Below are 22,044 nucleotides of genomic sequence, written 5' to 3'. Positions count from 1 at the left end.
TATGATCCATGGCATTCCTTAAAAATTAATTTCCTCTCTGCTGAGAAAATAGAGGTGGAGAGTCATTTTCATGCCACCGAATGACCTTTTAAAAGAGTGAGTCCTTTCTAAGGGCTTTATTTCCTTCTGCCAAATGTTTCATTCGTCCCCCAGAGGAGCCCGTGAAGTAGACATTAGGTGATAAGCAGACACGATCATTTTACAGATATGGGAAAAGACTGACCTGCTCCAGGCCACACAGATGGAGTCAGGAAGGCGCAGACTGGGTCAGTGGGGTCCAATGCACAGGTGCTTTGTACGGTCTTGTCATATGTTTTTATGGAGGTAAAGTTCACATCACATAAAATTAACCATCTTAAAGCAAACAACTCAGCGGCATTTAATACATTCATCGTCTTGTGCAACTGCCACCTCTCTCTTGTTCCAAAGCGTTCTCACCACCCCAAAGGAAACCCCACTCCACTAAGGAGTCACTCCTCATCTCCTCTCCTCCTAGCCCTTAGCAAGCACCAGTCTCCTTTCTGTCTCTATGAATTTGCCTATTTGGGGTATTTCATAGAAATGGGCTCATATGATAGATGGGCTTTGTGTCTGGCTTCTTTCCCCGGCATGGTGCTGTCAAGGTCCAGCCATGTGATAGCATGAATCAGTACTTCATTCCCTTTTCCTGGCTGAATAATATTCCATTGTATGGATATGCCACATTTTGTTACCCCATTCATCCGTTGATGGGCACTTGCATCATTTCCACCCTTTGCCTGTTGAGAGCAGCGCAGCTGTGAACATGTGTGTACAAGTATCTGGTAACCAGTTCCTTCCGTGATTTTCTGCAGTCTTGCAGTTTCTGTGACCTGATAACTCTGCTCCAGGGTGAAAAGGAATCATCTGTGGTTTGCCACCTACTCCTGGATACGGCGCGTATCTCTTTGTTCCATGCACAGAGGCTGGGGACACTCTACACAGGGCTTGAAGGCAGCCTCCAGTCTTGCAGGCAAATTCAGAGGCATATAATTGAAAAGCCTATCCGGGAGGCCAAAATGGATCCTGATTGGGAAAACTCGCTGGACCCGTCTGTCACAGTGTTGAAAAAGTTGTCTCGGGAAGAGGCTTCCTCTGGCTGTCTAGGTTTGAGACCATTGCAGTTCCTTTAAGATCACAAGCAAAAACCACGGTGATGGGAGGATGCATTGGCTTTACTAAGGAGCCCATTTTTTAAAAACTTGTAAAGTGAGTCTAATTGGAGAAGCAGCAGAAAGCACCTCAGGAGAAGTCCTTCCTTTTTGTACAAAGGACTGGTGGTGAGCCCTTCCTTGGACTTCTTGTGTCCTACACTGGAGTCTTGTCCCTGCACAGGGCCATCATTAGTAGGAGCCCTCAGAGCCTCAGTTAGGGTATGTGGAGCCCAAATTTCCAAAGGGGTTTTCCTTTGCATGAGCTACCTGATTTCGCACCTTTCAAAAACAAGCATGGGATTTTCACCCAGGGGAGGAAGCACGTGTGTGAAGTCCGTGCATGTTTCCCAGGGTTTTTTCCCTCCTGCACCACCTGGTTGCTAGGTAGCGGGTGTATCTGTGCCACCACCTGAAGTTCTGTGGGAAGGGGGAACCCTCGGGGCCACTGGAGGCTTGCGGTGGGGAGGGGAGCCAGACAGGAGAGCAAAGACCCAGGCAGCTTCAGTCGCTCCTCTTCATCACTTAATTCCGAGGGCGCTTGAGTTTCCGAGCTTCCTGGAGTAGAGCCCAGGGCAGCTTTCACCTTGATGTGCTGATTGGTTGCCTGTCGGTTGCAGGAGTCCCCCGGCGTCCTGCAGGGAAGATCTTGTGCTGTTTTCCCAGGGACAGAGGGAAAAGCACCAACCCCAAGCCCTGTGTGGCTGAGAGCTGTTTGCCTCCGTCTCTGTCCGAGCTTTTCACCACAGCTCTGTGAAAGAGAAACTGGCAGTGAGGGGTATAGCCATCTTGGTGTGTGTGTGTGTGCACGTGTGTGTGCATGTGTATTTGTGTGCATGTGTGTGTGCGTGCGTTCAAACACTGACGTTTCATAGGCTCTGGTTACTGCTGCATGGCGGATGGTCCTCTCTGTCTCTCTCTCTCTGGCTCTCGCTGTCTCTCCCTCCCTCTCGACCTGCTTGCCTGCCTGCAGAAAACTCATGAATCATGTCTAGCTGAATGCAAGCAGTGCAGACACACCAATGCCCTGCAATGTTGACTGGGCACCGCCTCTGCCTGCCTCTCGCTCCCTGTCTCTCCCTCTGCTGCTCTCTCCATCCCTCTCTCCCTCTCCCCCTCCTCCCTCCTCCCTCCTCCCTCTCTCCCTCTCCCCCTCCCCCTCCTCCCTCTCTCTCCCTCTCGCCCCCAGTTTGTAATCTGACACAGTACACTGCAGTTGTCTCCGGGTGAACCTCGGGAGCCTTGGCACAGCTCGCTTCTAAAGGTAGGCTGAGATTTATTTTTTTCTCCTAAAAATAGCTTGCCGTCTCCCCTCGCCTTTCTGCACCTGAGCTGCAGCGGCGATGATCACAGGGGGTTAGCCGGAAACTCTTTGCCCAGACAAAGTTTATTTTGCAGTGGATGGAGAATGCCCTTCAGCGTGGGGTCCGGGGACGCTGGGTGCGGGGAGCAGCGGCTCGCCCTGCTGGCATCTTGGTGCTGCCTGGAATTCAGGATCGTCTCGGAAGGGAAGGGCTGACCGACTTCTTCCTGGGTGCCGGGTGTCAGCTGCAGGGGTGCTGTGGCTCTGTCATCCCCCCACCTCAGGCTTTTCAGAAAAGCCCCTCCAGGCAAAGTTTGGCACCCGATGGACACAGTCCCGCTCGCCTGGGGAGTGCGCCCCGGGCGTCTCAGACAGCAGCGGCTCAGGGCCTGGACTTGTCTTCTTGCGGGTGGGGTGGAGTGGGGAAGGGGCCGTGGGACAAACACATCAGAGTCCCCAGCTCGGCTCAGGTGCAAATGCACAAAGCCAGCAGCCTGCACCCAGGAATCTGTCAATTCACGTCCCATGGACTGACTCGAATAATGTGTTTGTCAAAACAGATGTTCCCTGGCAAAGTGTGTGCGTGCATGCGTGTGTCTGTGTGACCAGTGTGCGCGGGCTGCTGGCTGGGGGCAGACTCTCCCAGTGGAAACCGTATTTCACTGAGAAAGGCAGGGTGTCCGGGACCACCTGCCCAGGAGCTTAGGTCTGGGTAGGTCCAGGTGGGGGCCCGGACATCTGTCAGCAGAGGCCTTGGTGGAAGGAGCCTCCCTCCTGTGCCCGGGGAGTGCACGCTGGGGTTGGGGTCAGGGCTGGCTGGGGTCGGGGTCAGGGCTGGCTGGAGGGAGGAGGGAGGGAGGGAGGACTGCTTCACCTCCCGGCCTGGTCACTGGCCCCAGGGGAGGCAGGGGTGCTGGCTCCATGCCTGCGTGGCCGCTGGGTCCCTGCAGGTTCTTAGGGTGAGCGAGGAGGGAGGGAAGGGGGCCCTGTCCAGCCCCATATTTCTCTCACAGAGGAGCCCTGAAGGAGACTCTGCTCACGAGGGTGAAAGCCCCACTTCATCCAGGGAGGGAGAAATGTCACAGATGGAGCAGGCCTGAGAGGAGAGAGAGCGGCTCCCTCTGAAATGGAAGATGGGTGGGAAGAGGAGGTGTCTGGGCTCCCGGGGCCTGTGGCAGGCCGGGCTGCTGGCAGCCTTGTCGGCTCCGGGCTCCGAGCAGGAGCGGGCAGGGGAGGGAGCTGGTGTGCAGGCTCACTCGCCCGGTGTCTACGGGGAACAGTGGGGGAAGGCTGTAAAAATCACCACCTCCCCCACGCACATGGCCCCTCCCTGGCTCCCTCCCAGCCTTGCTGGGCTGTCCCGGAATTAGCTTCAGACTCAGCCCCCGCTGGGCTGTGGGGTCTTGGCTTGTGGTGTGAGACATGATCCCAAGCTCCCAGTGGGATGGGCAGGGTCTGACCGGCTCCGGAGGTTCCTCGGGGGGGCGTGGTGAGGGGAAGGCAGGCGGGCACCCCTTCTGCAGTGGGGGGTGGTGGGGCGTGACTGGGGTCGAGGGCTGTGCCATGGCCATATGGCAGCTGCCTGGGGCCCAGAGTGGAGCCCTTGCAGGTTATTTCAGGGAAGGCGCTGGCGGCCGCTATTCCCCTATACCCTTTCTGAGAGGATGGCAAACTGGGTCAGGGAGAGGGTGGCACTGCCCACGTGCCCGGGAGACAGGAAGATGCTGGCGCTGTGGGGGCCGCTCCCCACTCAGGAGGCAGGCGCCACGCAGCCCTCCCCGGGGCATAGCAGCTGGCCTCCCCCGTGCTGCAAGCCCGGCAGAGAAACCCAAGCCTGCAGAGTCCGGGGGTGGGCGTGTGTGGTGCGGAAGCTTCCCAGGTGCAGCCGGACTGAGAGCTCCTATTGAAGATGAAAAGACAAGGTGGGCCCTACACTGTGGCTTTCAGTTTCATCTCTTTGGTCCCTTGCGCTGTTGGTGCCTGGAAGAGACCAGCGTGCACTCAGGCGGTGGGAGGAGAGGCAGGACCTGGCTCTTTCCCGAGCTTGCTTCGCTTTCCATTTCAAATCCACCCCCTGCCACATTTGTATTTTTGGAGTCCGGTTGAAGTTTTAATTGGAGCAGTGATTCTCACACGTTGGTGAGCGCTGGCATCCTGGCAGGTAGGTTAAGGGGCTACAAGTCTCAGATCCTCTGATCCAGCAGGTCTGGGGAGGGGCCGGGAATCTGCATTCCCACGCAGTCCCAGGGGAGGTGGAGGCATCCAGGGACCCCGCTTTGAGAATCCTTGAATACAGCGTGACCAGGGGGTGCTTTACGCATCTCTAGGACATGTCCTCAGCTCTCTGCTGGCCTTTGGCTGAGGTCATACATGGGGGGTGCTTTACGCATCTCTGGGACATGCCCTCAGCTCTCTGCTGGCCTTTGGCTGAGGTCATACATGGGGGGTGCTTTACGCATCTCTGGGACATGCCCTCAGCTCTCTGCTGGCCTTTGGCTGAGGTCATACATGGGGGGTGCTTTACGCATCTCTGGGACATGCCCTCAGCTCTCTGCTGGCCTTTGGCTGAGGTCATACATGGGAGGTGCTTTACACATCTCTGGGACATGCCCTCAGCTCTCTGCTGGCCTTTGGCTGAGGTCATACATGGGGGGTGCTTTACGCATCTCTGGGACATGTCCTCAGCTCTCTGCTGGCCTTTGGCTGAGGTCATACCTGAAGCCGAGTGCGCCTCATAGGTTGGTCTAGACCCGCAAGCGCTAAACCTCAGGGACCAGAGGGCCTCGCCCGCCTGGGAGTTTCATTTGTGTCCAGGAGTCTCCTTAGGGCACGGCAATGAGCATCTGTTCCAGGTGGGCGGATACTCAACGGCTGAATGCTTCCGTGTTTCCCACGTCTGCCCGAAGGTTTGGAATCTGTGTGGTGCTGGGAACCTGGGGGAGAACCGGGTCAGCTGTGCTGGTCTGTTGTTGATCAACCAGAGCTGCTGATTCCAGAAAACTCTGTTCTTCACTCGCCTCATCCCTTGTAGATAGTGGTAGTGCATGGCTTAGTTCCTCAGTTTCTCTTTTGACTTTCACCCATTTGAAAAGCTGACTGATCACCTGTGGGGTGGGAGGAGTCCTGCAACCAGCTGAGGGCACCTGTGTCTCTTGTTGGTGATGCTGGTGCCACCAACCTTGGGTGCAAAGGTTTCGCTGAACCATACTCCTCAGTCCTCCCTCCCTCCTCCTTCCCTCCTTCCCTCCCTCCCTCCCTCCTTCCCTCCCTCCCTCCCTCCTTTCCTTCCTTCCTTCCTTCCTTCCTTCCTTCCTTCCTTCCTTCCTTCCTTCCTTCTCTCACTCTTTTGTTCTTTTCTTTCAGTCTCTATCCCTTCTTCCCTTTCTCTCCTTTTCTCTCCCTCTTTGTTTTTTCTTTCCCTTTCTCTCTGTCTCTCTCCTTCCCTCCCTCCCTCCCTTGCTCCTCCTTTCCCTCTCTCAGTCTCTCTCTCTGACCCTCCCCTCCTTGTGTCCACCACTGGGCCACGCTCCTGTGTGGATCCATCTTTCCTTGAAGAAAATCTCCCAGGTCACGCCCTGCATGACGGCATTTCAGTCAAGGAAGACCACGCATACTGTGGTGGCCGTGTGCGATTAGAACAGACCTGAAAGACCCTTATCCCGGTGTGGCTGTCACAGCAGCTCAGCTTGAAGCTTTACTCGCACGTGTTGAGTGACGATGGTGTGGGTGAACCCACCGTACTGCCTGGCGTGTGAACGTCCAGCACATACGGTCATGCACAGACATGATACTTGATGATAAGAAATGACTGTGATACTGGCTTATGGATTTACTGTAACTTTTATCATGATTTTAGAATGTATTCTTTCTACTTACTAAACAAAAGTGAGCTGTGAAACAGCCTTCAGCAGGTCCTTCGGGAGGGATCCGGAAGCAGGCACGGCCATCGTGGGAGGCGACCACACCCCGTGCATTATTCCGCTGGAAACCTCCCAGCGGGACAGGAACGTGCGGGTGGAAGGCGGTGATGTGATGATGCTGGCCCCGGGGAGGCCCAGGCGAATGTGTGTGTTTGTGTCTTAGCTTTTAACAACAAAGTTTAAAAAGCAAACAAACAGAATCAAATAGGGAAAAGTGAATAGATGAGGATATAAGAAAGAAACTATTTTTGTATAGCTGTACACTGTGTGTTTTAAGCAAAGTATTATTACAAAAGAGTCCAACAGGTAAAAAATTAAGAAATGTATAAGGCAATGAAGTAAGCTGAGGGTAGTTATGGAAGAAAGAATAATATTTTTGTATAAATTTAGCATAGTCTAAGTGTGCAGCCTTTATAGGGTCTACAGACATGTACGGGAATGCCTGGGCCCTCACATCCGCTCCTCACTCACTCACCCACCCAGAGCCACTTCCAGTCCCACAAGTTCCATTCATGCTAAGTGCCCTATGCAGGTGCACCATGCTTTAGCTTTTAGATCTTACTTCTGCTGCCTCTCTTCTATGATGAGATGCACAAGTACTCACCATTGTGCGGCAGTGAGTACTCAGTACCATCATGGGCTGCATAGTTGTGAAACCAGGAGCAATGGGCTTACCCATCGAGCCAGGGCATGGAGGAGGCTGTCCGCCCGGGTGTGTGTGCAGGCACACTGCGTAAGAGGTGCGCTCAGTGACAAAATCACCTGATGAGGCATTTCTCCGAACGTATCCCTGTCATTAAGCAAGGCGTGACTGCATTTATCTTTGAACAAGCCAGTCATACTGTACTAGGGCTTGTGGGGTTAAAAGTATTAATTTATGAGGTGGGTCCCTGAAAAGTAACACTTAATCTAAATCTATTTTAACTTTTTTGTGGTTATTTTCGTAAGTATGAGAGGCAAATGTATCTGTAATGATAAACCTTCACACAATATAAACTTTAAGTCCAAATGGCATCCTGAGTAAATTTCTCCAAATAGCATCTTCAAAAAATGGAGAAAAAAGAAAACAAAAAAACAGCACACTCGTTTTAAAAGCCCAGAATAATCTTGATACAAAACCCTAGTGAGGACATCAAAAGGAAGAACATATACTGGCCAAACCCTCATGGTCACGGAAACCACATTCTAAGTCAAATATTAGTAAATTAGAAAATGGAATCCAGCAAAACATGAAAAGGATAATAGACATGTCTTAATTTTTACCTGGACCAAGAGCCTCAGAAAATGGAGGAAGTTGGGGCTTCCCTGGATTTGTGAGAGGCTGGATAGCTTCTTCTTTTTTTTTTTTTTTTTTAGACGGAGTCTCGCTCTGTCGCCCAGGCTGGAGTGCAGTGGCCGGATCTCGGCTCACTGCAAGCTTCACCTCCCGGGTTTATGCCATTCTCCTGCCTCAGCCTCTTGAGTAGCTGGGACTACAGGCACCCGCCACCTCGCCCGGCTAGTTTTTTTTTGTATTTTTTAGTAGAGATGGGGTTTCACCGGGTTAGCCAGGATGGTCTCCATCTCCTGACCTTGTGATCTGCCCGTCTCGGCCTCCCAAAGTGCTAGGATTACAGGCTTGAGCCACTGCGCCCGGCCGGATAGCTTCTTTTTTCTTTCTTTTGAGACAGAGTCTCTATCACCCAGGCTGGAATGCAGTGGCATGATCTCGGCTCACTGCAGCCTCTGCTTCCTGGGCTCAAGCGATTCTCCTGCCTCAGCCTCCCAAGTAGCTAGGATTACAGGCATGGGCCACCATGCCTGGCTAATTTTTGTATTTTTAATAGAGATGGGGTTTCGCCATGTTGACCAGGCTGGTCTCGAACTTCTGACCTCAGGCGATTTGCCCACCTTGGCCTCCCAAAATGCTGGGATTACAGGCACGAGCCACTGTGCCTGGTCAGATAGCCTCTTCTTAATGCTCGCCTACACAAGAAAGGGAGGTGGTGATCGGGGCTCCGTGGGGACATACGTGTGAAGTGTGGGGTCTGTGAGGATTAGGAGCAGTGGGGCTTGTGGAGGAGCAGGTAGAGCAGGGAGGCCTGAAGACGTCCTTCTGGGATAGTCTCATTTGTTGGTGTTTTGTGGTCTGTTGTTAGTAGAGGCTGAATAAGCACTTGCTGGAAAGACCCAGTGTGGGAGATGGGGGGCTCTCTCCTTGGCCTGGCTGCGTGGACAGGTCCTTCCTGTTGGTGCTGAGCCTGGGGCGGGGGAGGTACAGCACCTACCACTTCTTTATCTGTGTGGGCCCCAGGAAGGTGGGGCATGACCTATTCATTCAGCAAACCTTGAAGCACCTGCTAAATACCGACTCCCATTTTAGGTGAGCAGTGAGCAAGCTAGAGGAGGGTGCTGCCCTCATGGGGATAGGATGCTCGTGTGTGTGTGTGCGCGCGCACGTGTGTGTGTATGTGTGTGCGTGTGTAAGACAATGGGCAAGTGAATGAATAATCACTACACCAGAGACAGCCAACCTGATGGGGTGCCCCGCAGAGGGTTCCAGCGGCTGATGTTAGAGGCTGTGCCTGGGTGATCTGGGAGGGCTTCAAGAGGAGGTGGCGTTGAAGCTGAGACAGGACCCTGAGGAGCAGCCAGAGGTGCAGACACCTGGGAGAGGGGTTCAGACCCCGACGGCGGAGGGAGGAGTGGATCTGTGAGTTGCTCGGTGGCTTTGATTCTCACAGGCGTGTGCAGAAAGAGCTCCTTGGGTGTTTTTGGAGCGGCTGGGATCACAGGGGCTGCAGAGCCAACCCCTCTCCTGGAGACCCTCAGTGTCCGCCTGTGAGGTCCCAGGGATACCCGGAAACCATGGGGCCGGTGGTGTACTCTGTCATTTCCATTCATGCGGAGTTGGTCACGGTGTCCCTTTGGCTGGAAGGCTTCCCCTGCCCCTCCCGTGCCTCTTCCCGCCTTCCCTCCCCTTCGCCCAGTGCTACCACAAAGAAAGCCCATTTGGCCATTTTGGCAGTAGGGGCCTCCTGAGGGGGCCTGGGGTGCATTGGTGTGTGTCCCTCGGATTACACACTCCTGGTGCCACACCCAGTGTGTGCCCGCGATGGGAGTGTCAGGAACCGGCCGCTGGTTTGGGTGGGAAGGGGCTTTTCCTCAAGGCATTCTTCATGCTTATTACCGACGTGGTTTCCAAGACCAGAAACGCCCCCGTCACACTGCCCTGCACCTCCTTAGACAGAGATACGGGGACGGGGGTGACAGGCTGCCTCGTTTCTGACTCTTCCTTCCCTGTCCCTGGGAGGGGAGCCCCGGAATCTCGGGAAACGATGGCTCGACTCAGCTCCAGGTCTGTAAAGGGCTCCGTGTTCAGGGGCCGAGGGCTCGAGCTACGTGTTGGCTCCTTAGCCAGGAGCTGCCCTGCGGGCCGCGGGTGCCCGAGCTCTGCTGTTGGGCATCACGCCCAGAGACCTGCCCCAGCCCCGCTGCGGTGTGGGTTCTGTGTCTTCAGCCTGTGGCCGAGTTCCCGGTGTCCAGAGAGCAGCTGAGACCCGGCTGGGGCTCAATACGTGTCTCTGAAGGAAGGGTGGATGCAGCTAATGGCAGGTGGGGCCCCGGGACGGCCAGTGCCTCTGTCCAGACAGTTCCCCAGCTTCCCTCCCGCTCGTCCCCAAGCCCACCGGCCCTGGCAACTGCCTCCCACATCGTGGCTTCTGGATCGTGAGAATTAAAGATGGGAACTTGTGTCAATAGCTTTTCCAGCTCAAGTGCAGCAATGCATCGGACTGCTGATGCTGGCACGTGCTGGGTGCCTTCCTCGCTTACATGTGTGACACAGCCCTTCTGCGGCAGGCCCTGTTGCTCTTGTAGACCCATTTTTACAGAGGAGACAATAGTCTTTGAGAGATGGAGGGGCTCTCTGAAGATCACACAGCTGGGGAGGGATGGGCCCAGTTTCAAACCCGATCTGCCTCACCACGAAGCTGGGCTGGGACTGCAGCACTGCACGGCCTGCGAGATCCCAGAGAAGCTGGGGTGGAGTCCGTCCTGGGCCAGATGCAATCCCAGGGAGCTCTGAAACACACCTGTGTCCAGGACCCACACGAGCCTCTTAGAGAAGATGCAATGAGTTGGGGCACAGGTATAATGGTGTTTTTAAAGCAGCTTTATTTCATTTATTTGTTTTTTGGAGACAGGGTCTCACCCAGGCTGGAGTGCAGTGACATAATCCTGGCTCACTGAAGCTTCGACCTACAGGCTCAGGTGATCTTCCCACCTCAGCCTCCTGAGTAGCTGGGACTGCAGGTGCGTGTCACCATGCCTGGCTAATTTTTTATATTTTGTAGAGACAGGGTCTCGCTATGTTGCCCAGGCTGGTCTCAAACTCCTGGACTCAAGTGATCCTCCTGCCTCAGCCTCCCAAAGTGCTGGGATTATAGGCATGAGCCACCATGCCTAGCTTTAAGATAGCTTTACTGAGATACAACTTACCTACCATCCAATTCATCCATCTAAAGTACAAGCCAGGGGTTGTCAGTATATTCAGAGTTGTGCAGCCATCACTGTCGTGAACGGTAGAACATTTTCATCACCTCAAAAAGAAACCACACGCCATTAAGCAACCAGCCTCCTCTCTCCCCTCCTCCCAGCCCTGGCAACTGCGAATCTGCTGTCTATCTATAGATGTCCTGCCGTGGACATCTTATGTGAACAGAATCATACCACACATGTTCCTCTGTGCCCGGCTTCTTTCCCCCAGCACAGCATGGTCCAGGTTCACCCGTGTTGTGGCGTGTGTCAGAGCGTCATCCCTTTTTATGGCTGAATGATATTCCGCTGTGTGGATGGACCACATGATTACCCACAGGCATCAGTACTTTCTAAAAGGCTGAGATTATTGTAAATACAGTCATGTGTAATGCGTATAGTCTCTCTCTCTCTCTCTCTCTGTCTCTCTTCCTCTCTCTCAACACCCCCTTTCTTGGCTAAGCATTTTCTTTGCCAAACATGTCCTCTTCCCAGCCTCTATCTAGCTGTTCCCTACATTCGATCCACTAATATCCACCACTTTCCCTTCACATCCTGAATCTGAGCTCTTCTTGCTCTGGCCACCTCGGTCCCCTTGGCCAGACACCCCTGGTCTCGTCCCTGGGCCACTGCCTCAGCGACCCCCCAGGCCTCCTGTGTCCACCTCTGCCTGCAGGTCACTCTCACACAGCAGCCAGAGGGCTCCTGTTGGAAATGACTCAGACCACGCACACTCTTGGAAGCTTCCGATTGCATTTATTCTCACAGCAAGCGCAAGGGCCTCCCGACGGCCACAGGCCTGCCTGATCTTCCTCCTTCATGTCTTTGTCCGGAAGGCTCTTCTCCCAGCTGCTCACTCATCATGTTGTTCAGGCCTCCGCTCAAAGGTCACCGCCTCCGAGAAGCCTTCCCTGACCGCCTGCCATGACAGCAGCCGACTGCCCCTCCTGACCTATCACCCGTTCTGTTTCTCGCTGTGCCTCCCTCCCTCCCCACGGGAGAACTCCTGGGCGTGGGCGGGAGCTTGTTCCCTGCTCCTCCCTGCTCCTCCCGGCTTCAGGTGGGTCCTGTTCCATTCCATGAGGGCACGAATCCTCTGGGTACCTACGCCAGCATCTGCGGCTGGGCACGGCTGGCATTTGGAAGCGCTGAGTGTGTCTGCATCTTCCCGGGTTGTTCTGTGACCCCACCGCCGTTCCCGCTCTCAGGCCTGGGTGTCTCCTGGGCCCCTGTCCTGTCTATACCCCGGCCGGCTTCAGCTCTCAAGCCCGGGCCCTGCTCAAGAACAGGAAAGAGAATCTTGTCGCTTGAGGACATATTCAGTTACTCGATGTTTTCTTGGTCATTTCAGGATTTCGCATAGTTAATTTAGGATTTTTCTCTCTTCCACGGGGTAGGGCTGGGCAGGTCGGTCTCTCAGCAGAGGCACAAGCTAGACCTGGCGGAGCCTGTGGGAAATGCCCTTTCTCCATTAATCTGCAGAATGAGCCTGCGGCATTTGGGACCACTGGCGGCTGCCGGATCCCTCCATGATAATTTTGGTGATGAGTCTGTTTGGAGGCAACAGCAGGAGCCATGAAAACAAGAGCTGGCCTCGCTGAATCCTCGCTGTACCCCCAGGCCCGTTCTGCACGCTTCCCACCAGCTAGCTCATTTCACTGTCAAAAGGCACCAACACCCGGAAAGGTTAAGTCACTTGCCCAAATCATTATGGCTCCTGAGTGGAGCAGCCAAGATTTACTGAGCACTTTGGCCAGAGCACCTGTCCCTGGCCACTACGCCACGCTGCCATGGGGAGCGCGGACCTGCCTGTGCCCCACGGCATCTCCGTGGGGAGCTGCTCCGTGAATGTGTCCCTCGGAAGCAGCCTTCAGTGGTCGAATTAGCCACAGTCGCAGGGCAGAGTCTGGAGCCAGGCTGGCAGGCTCAGATCTCTGCTCTGCTACTTCGGCTGTGTGACCACAGGCTCTCTTCGGAACCTCTCTGGGCTTTCATTTTCTTATCTATAAAATACAGGTAACAAGAGCATCCATCTTCTGCTCGAAAGATTGTTATTGACGGCATTCACCGGGGAAGAGTGCTTCGTATCTCCCGACACTCAATAAAGATGAGCAAATTGCCTTTATTTTCATTCAGATGGGGACTGCAGAAGGGGTGATTGGATGATTAAATGACTTCACTGGCCTAGAGCATTTAGAACAGGGCCTGGTATAGTGTGAGGGTTCAACAGACATTAGCTATTATGATTCCTGCTATTATTATTAAACTCCAAACAGACCAATCATTAGCATGTGAATGGAATTAGTAGAATAATACCAATAGTCCCAGAAACGGGTCCTCTGAAGTTTGTGCAGCCCAGATTTCTCGTAGATGCTTCTGCAGTGTATTTATTTTTCCTTTCTCATGAGCAGAGCTGTCTAAAGGGTGTGCGGAGTGAGCTGGTCACGGCAGGAGGGAAAGACTTTTGCACAGAGTGACCATCAGCATTTTTGTGACCCCGCGGGGATGGGTAGGCTGGGAAGAGAATGGCTTCTGCCTCCGTTGGTCCCAGCCACACCTGGTGGCCTCATTGGTGGGCATTTGCCTTGGGGCACTGGGCCTGCCCTGTCTGAGCTGGGACTTTTTTGCAGGCTGGGCGCCTGTGGCCCTGCAGCAGTTCGCTCCTGCCATACCCAGCGTGCCCCAGCATCACAGAAGGAGAGAAAGAGCAGGAAAGCGGTGTGCAGGGGGAGAGGCGTGAGAACCACAGAGAAACACAGCAAACGCCTGTGCCGAGTTTTTCATTAGTGAGGAGCTGGTCAGGAAGAGCCTTTTACGGGGAACCACGTGGGCTCCGGTGTGGGCCTAGGACAACTGCGTCCCTTCCCTGCCAGCCTCTCCCCCAGGAGGCTTCTGTGGCTCACAGTCATGGACACAACAGATGGGGAAACTGAGCCTCCTTTTCCCCAGAGGTGAAAGATGCATTAGGAAGCACAGGGTCGGGGTGCGGCCGCCAGGGCCCTGGTCTTCGTTGCGTGGTGACTGGCGTGGAGGCTCCGGGCGGCTTCATGAGCCTGTCTAGACTTGGTCTCTGCTTTTCACAAGTGGGAATATTAACATCTCATCGGTTCTCCTGGGCTTTGGTTACGCAGGCATCTTCTCCCTAACTCATGCATCCTTGAGTGTCACTGATTTGTGAAAAACTCAGTGTCAGGCATCCGTGTGACTCTGAGGGCGGAACTAGAGCAATGCGGCCGCAGAGAGGAGCCCCTGGAGGCAGCTGGTGCTGGCAGAGGCGGGGAGCCTCGTGCAGCTTTGGAGGGAGCTGGTCTGGCCACCCGGGCTTCCGGGCTTCCGGTCTCTAGATCTATGAGAGAAGAGATGTGTGTTGTTTTGAGCCTCCCAGTTTGTTGTCATTTGTTGTGGCAGCCCAGGAAACCAACACAGGAGGGTATCACTGTCCCCACCATCGTGGAGACAAAGACTTGGATGCACAGAGAGGTGAAGCAGCTAGCCCAAGATTGCACAGCTAGAGAGCAGCGATGCCAGGACCTGAACCAGTGAACCCAGTGGCGGAGCCCCTGGGCCTGGGCCCATCTTGCAGGTGCTCGCTGGCCGGTAGTCTACGCTTTGGGAAGTGGACCTGTGGAGGCGATGCTGGCAGGACAAGGGGTTGTGAGTCCATGGAGGGAACACCTTTGGAAAGTGGGTTAGAAAATGCAGAGTGCCACTTAATTAATTTGAGATTTAAAAACTTCCCTTTAGAAGCCATTTACTTTTGTTTATTATTATTATTATTATTATTATTATTATTACTTTTGAGATAGAGTCTGGCTCTGTTGCCCAGGCTGGAGTGCAGTGGCATGATCTCGTCTAACTGCAACTTCTGCCTCCTGGGTTCAAGTGATTCTCTTGCCTCAGCCTCCCAAGTAGCCAGGATTACAGGCATGTGCCACCACATCCAGCTAATTTTTGTATTTTTAGTAGAGACAGGGTTTGCCATTTTGGCCAGGCTGGTCTCAAACTTCTGACCTCAGGTGATCCTGCCTCCCGGGGTGGTCAGGCCCCAGTGCTGCGTTCAGGTTCAGGTTCAGGCTCAGGCTCAGGGTTCCCTCCGTGCTTCTAGATCTCTCTGTCTTTCTCTCTCTCTCTCAATCTCTCTCTGTATTTCCTAAGCTGTTCGACTGTGGGTGCTGTTTTTCTTTCTTCTGCCCTAGGAAACACCGTTTCAAACACACCCCCAATATACTACACATGACAATAGCTGAATCTTATTTAAGACGTGGAGAAGCCGCCTGACCCCAGGGGAGGCTATGCGGTGGGTGATGTAGACTGCTAATCAGGGTTAGGCAGTGGCCCCCAGTCACGTGAGGGCTAAAGCGCCCGGATCCGATTACAGGATCTGATGGAGCCCACGCCAGGGCCCGGCCCTCAGACTGCGGCTCAGCCCTGAGCTGAGCACCAGGTGGTTGCAGCGGGTGAGGGACTGGGGAGCACAGGCCGGTGGCCGAGGGAGCGCCCATGCCACGCTTTTAAGAAACAGTGATCGTTTGAAAATACAGCACCCTTCCCATCACAGTTCTAACACAAGGTAATTTTCAAACACTGATGTTAGGTGGTGATTTTCTTATTAGTGAATTCGGGATTCTTGGGCAGGCTTCATAATAAGTGCAGGGACCCGAAAATGTCCGGGGTGGAGGGGGAGCCCGCCTGGAGGTTAATCGGGGGTGCACAAGGCCAACACCAGGCGTCAACTGTCAACCAGGAGGGTGACTTCCCTGGTTAATTGGCTGCCCCCGTGCTAGGAGGCTGGACCACGTTGGCAACTGCAATTATCTCAGGCTCCGAGACAAAGAATCCCGCCCCGGCCCTCTGCAGTGACCCAGTGACCCGGAGGCATTACAGGAAAGTCCTATTCTAATGAATTTCTCCGGGCATCTGAAGGGCAGCAGCATTTTTCTGAAATGAATAAATTGCCGGGAATCACAGTCTCATTGTCTTGGCCCAGGAGGAAAGAAGTTGATGCTCTCAACGCCTGTCGAGGCAGGTCCTGGCTGAGCACCCGGGATGGTTGATTTCATGGCATTTCCATACAGCCCTATGATTAACTCCAGTTTTATGGATGAGAAAAGAGAGGTCCCAAGAAATTAAGTGACTTGTCCAAAGGCGCACAATTTGTAACTGGGTTTGGGGGAGGGGCCCTCAATCTGGTCGGGATCATGATTCCAGGGCCTCTATCCTCGCCGCTGGGCCATGGTTCTTACTGGAAGAAATTAATACTAACAAAACAGGAAGGGCTTGCACACAGGCTTCTTGCTCTCACACACACCATTCCTATTTTCTTCTCCTTCATCTTACATGTGGTTCTTTCCTTCCTTTTTTTTGAGACGGAGTCTCGCTCTGTTGCCCAGGCTGGAGTGCAATGGCATGATCTCGGCTCACTGCAGCCTTTGCCTCCAGGGTTCAAGGGATTCTTGTGCTTCAGCCTCCCGAGTAGCTGGGAGTACAGGCATGTGCCAACACACTCGGCTAATTTTGTATTTTTAGTAAAGACGGGGTTTCTCCATGTTGATCAAGCTCGTCTCGAACTCCCGACCTCAGGTGATCTGCCCTCCTCGGCCTCCCAAAGTGCTGGGATTATAGGCGTGAGCCGCCGTGCCCGGTCCCACATGTGGTTATTTCATTGCTGTTGGTGGTGGCGGCAATCTGGAGATTTACCCAAAATCATTGCTAAGGATTCAGCTAGAGAGAAGCTTAGATTTTCCTCCCCCGCTGTAATGCAAACAGCTAGGACCCTTGTTGTTTAGGAAGAGCATGTGTCTTGTGGGCTGGAATCATCCTCGTCCTGGATTATTGACTGAAATTGGCTGGCCCCAGGGAGCAGCATCCACACAGGGGCCTCTTGCATGCCGCATTATGTTTTGGGAGGCCTTGTGCCTGCAGTCCCTTCCCTAGAACAGCATCAGCACGAGGCTGTCTTTTGTGCTGCATTATGTTTGGGAGGCCTCGTGCCTGTAGTCCCTTCCCTAGAGCATCTGCTCCTTCTAGAACATACGTGTGTGGGCCGCACATACCTCCAGCAGGCTGAAGGACGCCCTATGGGAAGGGGTGGGCCATGGCACCCTGATCCCGGCTCCTTGGTTTTAAGGCAGGCTGTCAGGTGTAACCTGTTTCACCCACTGAGTTCCAGGATGTGTTATTAAAAGACGTATTTGGCCCAAAGATCTTGAAGAAAAACAATGAATTTTGTGGCTTCCCACACTGTCAAGCAGGAGTGATTTGTGTCCCATGGCTTTGAGGGGGCTCAAGTCAGCATCAGGTGTGTAGTCGGTCTCACAGTCTCACACCTTCCTTGCTCAGAAACCTTCCCCGGGCAAGGTGCCCAGCAAGGCACTTTTCACCCCATGTTCAGACACGGGCCTGACTGTGGAGGTTTCCTGTGCCCGACTCCCCTGGGCTACTCTCCGTCCCTGAGTGTGATAAGGTGACCTGCTGACTATCGGCATTCTTTGTTCTTTGGAACCCTTGTGTCTTCAGGGATTGTAAACTCCAATACAAGCAGTTCCTTGTGTGATGCAAGCTGAGTGTAAGGCAGAAGGTGCCATGTAGCTTTTATGTCTTCCAACCACAACACCTGCTGGTTCTGTATTTATAGAACACTCTGAGGCCTTCCCAGGCAGCTCGGCAAAGGTGTCTGCCCCACTGTGTTAGGGGGGCTTACAGCGTGAGGGTCCTGGCTCAGCTCCCACCTGCTGAGGGGCTCTGCTGCTTCCCTTCTTACCCTGTGGGCATGACTCAGAGTGGCTGCCTGTCTACAGCTGAACCCAGTGGCCTCCAACTGCAGTGCCATCCTGCCCATCCTTCGAAATCCCACGGAAACTTCGTATTTGTGTTTTAACCCTTCCCAGTGTTTACCTGGTGGTCTAGAGACCTGTGTGCTCTTCTTGTCTGTCCTAGAAGACTACTTGCTAAAAGTCAGGGCCATGTTACATGTGGCACACACTCCATGCTCAGTACAGGAGGTGCTTGTACACAGTGGTGCTTACAAAGTGTACACAGTGGGTGCTCACAAAGTGTGCACTGTAGGCATTCACCAAGTGTATGCAGTGGGCGCTCACAAAGTGTGCACTATGGGCATTCACAAAGTGTATGCAGTGGGCGCTCACAGTGTGCACTGTGGGCATTCACAAAGTGTATGCAGTGGGCGCTCACAAAGTGCGCACTGCGGGCATTCACAAAGTGTATGCAGTGGGTGCTCACAAAGTGTGCACGGTGGGCATTCACAAAGTGTATGCAGTGGGCGCTCACAAAGTGTGCACGTCACAAAATGTGCACAGGAGGTGCTCACAAGGTGCTTGTTGTGTGATGGAACATTTGGAATTTGTTGGGTGGTTGGATCCATTTCCTGCAGCTGCCATAATTGAGGATGAACTGGAAGGGTTTAAAACCACAGAAATCTCTTCCCTCGAGTTCTGAAGGTGAAAGTCTGAGATCCAGGCACGGCGGGGCTGTGCTCCTTCCAGAGGCTCCAGCGTGGGATCTTTCCTCCCTCTCCCAGTGTCCGGTGGCTCCAGGGATTCCTTGGCAGTGGCCACGTACCCCCCACCTCTGCCTCTGTCTCCACATGGCCTTCTTCTGTGGCTCTGTGTGGCCTTCTCCATCTCCAGAAGGACGTTCTCAGTGGATTGAGGGCCCCCGACTCAGTCTGATCCCATCTGAATTCCTACCATAAGAACTGCATCTGCAAAACCTACTTCCAAGTGAGGTCACATTCTGAGGTCTCGAGTGAACGTGACCCTTGGGGACATTCCTCAGCCCACTGCCGTGGTTGACCATCTTGCAGACCCTTGCGGGGTGTGGCTGGTGTCTTAGAGATTCCTCAACTCCAGGCATCTTTCTGGGGAACGGATGAAGGGAGAAAATAACCTTGGCTGATGCGGGCCTGGGGCTGTGTGGGTCTTTGTAGAAATGGCCTGCCCATTTGAGATGGAGAGAAAATGAACTAAATGAACTAAAAACCACACCAACTGGAAGATCATCAAATGTTTTCTGGCTAGTAAATGTTTTCAGGAAGCATTTTCCTCAGTTGGGTGACTGGGGAGGGACCATGGCTGCCCCTTAGGGGTAGCAGATGGGCATTTGTGGGCTGAGAGCCACCCACACACGCCTTCTATTTGGCCTATGTAGAATTAGGAAAAAAATGGTTAAAATTGGTTACTAGCATTTTAAAAATTGGGATATTTTAATATAAAACCTGTATTTTTTTTTTTTTTTTAAGACGGAGTTTTACACCATCACCCAGGCTGGAGTGCAGAGGTGTGATCTCGGCTCACTGCAACTTCCACCTCCCAGGTTCAAGTGATTCTCCTGCCTCAGCCTCCCGAGTAGCTGGGATTACAGGCGCCCGCCACCGCAGCTTACTAATTTTTGTATTTTTAGTAGAGATGGGATTTCACCATGTTGGCCAGGCTGGTCTTGAACTCCTGACCTCAAGAGATCCACCCACCTCAGCCTCCCAAAGTGCTGGATTACAGGTGTGAGCCACTGTGCCCAGTCTAAAACTTACATTTCTAGCATCTTTTGTAAACTGCACACACTGGAATTTTGTGGGACTGAATCATACTTGTCCCTTCCCGACGGGTCATGTGAAGGAGCAGGAGGAGAGGCAGAGACCAGGACATTCGGAGTGGTGGCAGGGACGGACGGCCTTCTGATGTGAGCAAGTTAAAGACAGTGTTTCAGTCAGTATGGAGGTGGGTTCTGTGGCTGTAATGAGACCCAAAGGAAGGGGCTTCACTAAGTCACGGTTGCACCCCCTCTGGCTCCGTGGCCCACGCCTTCTCCCTTGAAGGTCTTTATCTCTGGGGTCTGTTACTCTGCTGTCTCCTGGTTCCCCTCCCCTCCACCTCCCCTGTCCTTTTTCACTGTCTCCTTCATGGCCCCTCCCATGAAGAAGGGCCTCACAGCGCCGCTCTCAACTTCTCCTCTTTTCCAGGCTGTCCCTCTCCACGCCTGTGACTGCAAGTTAGCTGTTGAAGACGGCTCAAATCCCTGCTCCAAATGTCCCCCTAAATATTAAGCATGGTTCCAGCTGTTTCCTAGACAACTTTTCTTTGATTCTTGCATTTCCTGCAAGTTCAGCGCATCCCAAACGGAGCTCACTGTCTCTTCACCAACACTTGCCCTTCTTTCCACTTTTATTTTTGTTTTTTTTTTTTTTTTTTTTTTTTAAAGAGATGGGGTCTTGCTTTGTGGCCCAGGCTGGAGTGCAGCAGTGCAATCATAGCTCATTGCTGCCTTTACTTCCTGGGCTTGGGTGATCCTCCAGCCTCAGCCTCTGGAGTAGCTGGGACCACAGGTGGGCACCACTGTGCCTGGCTAATTTCCCTTCTGTGTTCGTGATGAAGGTTGATGGCACCACATCCAATTTAGGAAGGACAAGAAACTTTGCAGAATATTCCTCCCTGAACTTCTATCTCCAATCAGTTGCCAAGGCCTGCCAATTCTACCACAATTACTATGATTTTTTTAAAGAGGCCAGGTCTCCCTCTGCACCCAGGCTGGAGAGCAGTGGTGCAATCATAGCTCACTGCAGCTTTGAACTCCTGGGCTCAAGCAATCCTCTTGCCTCAGCCTCGCGAGTAGCTGGGACCACAGGCGTCCACCACCATACTCGGCTATTTTGTAGAGATATTTTGTAGAGACGGGGTCTTGTTATGTTGCTCAGGCTGGTCCTGAGCTCCTGGCCTCGAGCAATTCTCCTGCCTTCACCTCCCAGAGCATTGGGATTACAGACGTGAGCCTCTGCACCTGGCCACATCAGTACTTCTTGAGTCTGGAATTCTCTATTATTTCTGCGGTCTTAGTTCAGGATGGCTTTTGCCGGGTTTTGTGTCTCCGGAGGTACCTCCAGTCGGGTACTCTTCATTCATTCCATCCTGTGTGTTCATTATAAATATGAACCTGATCACACCATCTTCTTATCTGACACCCTTCGGAGGCTCTTCTCCATTGCCTGCAAAATAAAATCCCCTGTTTTCAGCCTGGCAGGCGAGGCACTCCTCCCCACCTTACAGCCCCCATTCACCTCTCCCTTTAGCTACATGAGATGATTTGTAGCTTTCAAAACATGCTCGGCTGCTTCCTGCCTCTGTGCTTTTGCAGAAGCTGTTCCCATGCCCCGAATGCTCTCTTTTCTCTGACTAGATACGGTGCTTCCCAAACCAGGACTCCAAAGAGAGGTTTAAGCGGCTTCTCCAACATTGCTGAACAACGTGGCATCACAGAACAGCACATTTACTTCCTTTTAATTCCCCTTACTCCTTCTGACTAAATCCAGGAGAAAGTCTCAGTTTGGTGTTAGCTGGACTTTATATTTCTAATTCTTGCTAATCACCTTTGTTAAACCTCATTTGTTAAATGATCAATGTTCACAGTGATTGGTTTGTGAACCTCTGGCTCAAAACGCTGAGTCAGCTCAGTTATCTAGCTAGAAATTCATATCTTTCTGCTTTATAAAACAATCTATATTAATTGTTACTTTACATTTAAGGCTGACGATGTTGGCTTTCATTTTGCGGTGGTGATCTATAAATTTAAACCTTACTCAGGTTTAACGTCAGTAATTTAAAGAAAATTATTAGATCAAACTTGAGGGATGCAGATGACACATATTGAAGGTAGCCTCTGAATGACTGATGTATGGAAAAACCAGATCACCACACACATCCCCCAGACTCCCATCAGCGGCCTGTTCTTTTCAGGAACTGAATCTGACTCTGTCCTCCCCAGGCAGCTGCATTTTGCAGGCGTCCGCTGCACTCCCAGTAAGGTTTTGCGTGTACCCATGTTAAAGCCCTTATCATGTACCTGTCCTTGTGGACACGTCAGCCTTGCTGGCTGGGATGTGAGCATGGAGGGCAGGGTTGTGTCCATGCATGGTTGGTACCTTCTACAGCTCCTGGAATTTAGTAGGTGATCAGTTGCTCAAGCAGCATCTCCCCTTGGTGACTCAATGCACATCTGAAATGCACCTGTCCAAAATCATATACTTGCAATTTGTTCCTGCCATAAATGTTCTTCGTTTCCTCCTCCAGTGTCCTTTGTTTTTGTAAATGGTAACTTGTTTCATCTAGCTGCTTGAGTCTAAAGCCTTGGG

The 22,044-nt window shown here is 52.9% G+C and overlaps 2 protein-coding genes across 8 annotated transcripts in view; one reads left to right on the top strand and one right to left on the bottom strand.

Annotated features, from left to right (window-relative positions):
- The window catches only part of RAN (RAN, member RAS oncogene family), a 288,165-nt gene that overhangs the window by 159,957 nt on the left and 106,164 nt on the right, over window positions 1–22,044 (bottom strand). The gene's annotated exons all lie outside the window — the stretch shown is intronic.
- Window positions 1,833–22,044, top strand: part of RIMBP2 (RIMS binding protein 2) — a 329,378-nt gene continuing 309,166 nt past the window's right edge. For 2 of the 7 annotated variants that reach the window (XM_050747677.1, XM_050747675.1), the window contains exon 1: window positions 1,991–2,433. The gene's annotated coding sequence lies outside the window, so the exon portion shown is untranslated. Of the gene's footprint in view, window positions 2,434–22,044 lie in introns of all 7 variants that reach the window. The other 5 variants (XM_050747664.1, XM_050747663.1, XM_050747673.1 and 2 more) reach the window with 3 other exon arrangements.

Source organism: Macaca thibetana, chromosome 11, assembly GCF_024542745.1.
Source record: "Macaca thibetana thibetana isolate TM-01 chromosome 11, ASM2454274v1, whole genome shotgun sequence".
Lineage (NCBI taxonomy): Eukaryota > Metazoa > Chordata > Mammalia > Primates > Cercopithecidae > Macaca > Macaca thibetana.
The sequence above is the reverse complement of the archived record's forward strand: the minus strand, read 5'-3'. Positions and strand labels throughout refer to the sequence as shown.